We start from the raw sequence: 3,640 nt of genomic DNA, 5'->3' as shown, positions 1-3,640 counted from the left end.
AGATTTTAGTTTGCGCTGCATAGAGTTAATTAAGTTTTGAATAGTATGATATAGAAAAAATAACATCATCGACGTTAGTTATACGTACAAGAATTGAACATTATATTTAGATAATGTTATAAATTTTAAGTCAGTTAAAAATATTCAATAGAAGCTTTTAGCGCACAAATCAAACTTATTAAATTTAGAAAATATTCGCGTATATATCTCAACATTCTTGCTTTAACTTTCTTTTAATAACATATTATCATTAAAATTGCATTACTCTAATTTAATATTTTCGTTAGGATTTAAAACTACATACAATTTTAAACTTAGTGTTTTATATCATTATTGTTATTTTCTGATGAACGTATAGTTTTAATTATGAATGTTAGTAGGCCTAATATTTGCTATGAGGCCTGTTCTTATATTATTTAGGAAAACATGTGTGATTTAATGAGTCTCTTGACCTGTTAATTTAATTTAATAAGTTATATAAAACATCGCATAGTTATTTAACAATGATGATGTTCATATTTTGTTAATAAATCACATACAGATACATATACAAATGTTTTAGCATTCGCGATTTATTTGCAGCTTTTTATTCTATATTTAAATAACACTCACCTTTTCAATGAGGTGTTAAAAATATTGTTATTTGAGTTAATTCACAATTTCGCATATTCACAAATTTCGATAACATTCGAACATTTCTTATTGTATGCACTTATAAATTTTTCTGTCATCTAAGAATAGAATATTTAAGCTTTTTAATGATATAATTTAGTATTGAAGTTTTCTATTTTATAGTGAGTTTTATATTTAGCGATTCCATTCGCAAATATTTGCATAAGCAAAATATGCAGAGTGCATAAAATTAAATTAGTACTCATCAACACAAATAATTATCACATTACAAAAAATCTAAATGTAAAATATTGAATATAAAAATGTCTCTTTTTACTATATGCATAACCCGGCATTTAATAGAACCATAATACTATGAAATAACCAGTTACAAATTCCATTGCGATTTATTCATCTCATTTGTTCTTTCATTAACCTTGTCATTGATGAGTTTCTCGGGTATATAGAAAGTGCTAATTATTGTCGTTTTATTAATATCGCAAATGGTAATTGAATAATCATCAATTTGTATTAAATGTACGTGGAATAAATTAGTGAATGTGGTTTTATTTTACTGCGAAACATTCGGAGAAAATTAAATAAAAGGCGCAAGAGGAGGAAACTAAATTAGAAAATTAGGATTCAAAGACAAATTTCGTTGTGAAGAATATTTATATAAAATTATGCTGAAAATAATCTGGATTCAATATTCATCTTTGCGGATGCACCGGGAGAAGTAACACCAATATTCTACGAAAACACCAAATAAAAATTTGAAAACAAGTAAGTTTTTGGATAATTCACCAAAAATCAGAAGTTGGGCAAAGTGTTGGCAATTGACATTGAAATGAGTAACAATTTACCAGAAAACTTCCGTATTGAATACAAAAAGAAGATATAAAAATAGTGGTTTTGTAAGTTTGCTTCATTATTAATAATATTAATGAATGATTTACTAATGACAACAGTGTGCTCTCTATTGGATAGGAGAAAATAAATGCAGTTAAAATATATTTAGGCTTGATTTTGGTTTTTCATTGAAATTATTTACACCAGCTTTCTATTTATGGATTTAGTGTGTAAAACCTAATGCCTGCTTAATAAACAACATTCGTTATGCAAATTTACCTCATTAATGATGGATATTTCAACTGGCATCTAAGAATCTAATAAAGCAATAAGGATTATCAACGGCCGCAAAAGTTCAAATATGGACATACCTATAGGTATTAGTTTACCATAGATAATTTCCCATAGCAAAAATATAATTAATATTCAGGTAAAGTAATGCTTTTATTTATAATCAATTTGTGCCGCTAGTAACTGGGAGTTCTTAACAAGAAATATCGAATCACAGAAAATACACATTTGAAAAATAATTTACAAAGTATAGATAAATTTTTCCTGGTGTCGAAAGTTATTACAGATTCTACAGAAAATTCTCTATAAGATCTGGCACTAATTAGAGATTCAAATTTATTAAGTATTTATTAAACTACGACAGAGACTAATTGTATACTGCCAAAATAAAATCGTCAACGTGCTTCTAATTTTACATATATTATCAGAATATTATGTGAGGTCTCTCTGATTTTATATCACGAAAAACTTGATTCTGGAAATAACATTGATAAATCAAATGGTCATCCTTGAAAAATGCGTGAATGTTTTCAAACATGTTAATTTATTTTACGTTTATTGGCATTTTCGTTAAAAAAAACTGCATAGAATTTGTTTAAAATTTGTAGGTGTTTTATCTGGTTTACACATCTTTGTCTTTGAGCAAAATAAAAACTTATCTGTAAATCTTATTATCTTTAATCTTTATAGTATTGAAATGAGTATAAAAACGAATGAGAATTCATGACCTAGTGAAAGTATATTGAAAATCTTTAAAATTATGTCGTAAACCTTGGCACTATATCGAAATAAAGAATACTCAACGAAAATAAAAACTTTGAAGTAAATATAATATATATATATATATATATATATATATATATATATATGAAATTTTTTAGGCAATCACCTATCCAGTTAATAAAATTGTCTTTTGTATGTTTTGGATCCTAGTTTGGCTCCTTATTAATGATTTGTTATTGTAGGTTTTGTTTTATTTTGATTATGCCGGGGGTAATAATAAAAATACTTTGATTTTCTATTTCTATTTCCTACAATATCATAAATAAAAATTAATTTATTATTCCATTATTATTTATGAGCTTCGGCACATAAACGATAATTGTAAACACATAAAGTTACATCTTTGACATTATAAAGTTTAACGCTTAATTTTTAAACTTGATTTTGTAAAAAATGTAAAACTGAAATCGACCTTGAATCTTTTTTTGTATTTTATGGTAATCGTTGTGATTATTTTATTGTATTATATACAAACTTGTTATAAAATCAAAAATATTCAGTTTGAATAAATTATTATAATATATCCGCGAACATGATGAGTTTATGGAAAGTATTTTTGTATTCTCGAGTGATACTTATTTGCTAAATTTGTAAATAACTGAAGTATTGGCATTAAAATATAGGTCGTGCGTAGGTTTTGTACTTTATTACCTAATAATGTCTGGAAAATAATTGTCATCGGATATTTATTCGCATAAAATTGAATTAACGGATAACAAAATTACCCGGATTGAATTTTTATTCAAGCAAATAGATGTAATATTTTTTTAATTTTAAATATTAACTAGCTGTAAGTGGAATTCTATCTTGAGGCAATTATGGCATCGTGCCTTAAGGCAAATTGCTGGAACTTCCCGTACCGTAACGAAATGTTCGTGGAATACTGAATGTTTTCAAATAGATTATTCTAAATATTGTAACATTGTCAATATTTATAAGAATTATATAAACTGTATTGCAGAGTTGAAATTATTTGTAAAGTATATTAGAACTATAGTCAGAATTAAAAATGGAATCTGAAATATTTTCGATATAAAAAACTAAAAAAAAAAAAAAAAAAAAAAAAAATGAACAAATTTTTTTTTTTCCAAAATCAATTATTTTG

Source organism: Ctenocephalides felis, unplaced genomic scaffold (assembly GCF_003426905.1).
Source record: "Ctenocephalides felis isolate EL2017-DRISC unplaced genomic scaffold, ASM342690v1 CF-g0.4_SCAFFOLD_03368, whole genome shotgun sequence".
Taxonomy (NCBI): domain Eukaryota; kingdom Metazoa; phylum Arthropoda; class Insecta; order Siphonaptera; family Pulicidae; genus Ctenocephalides; species Ctenocephalides felis.
This window is presented reverse-complemented; position numbering follows the sequence as displayed.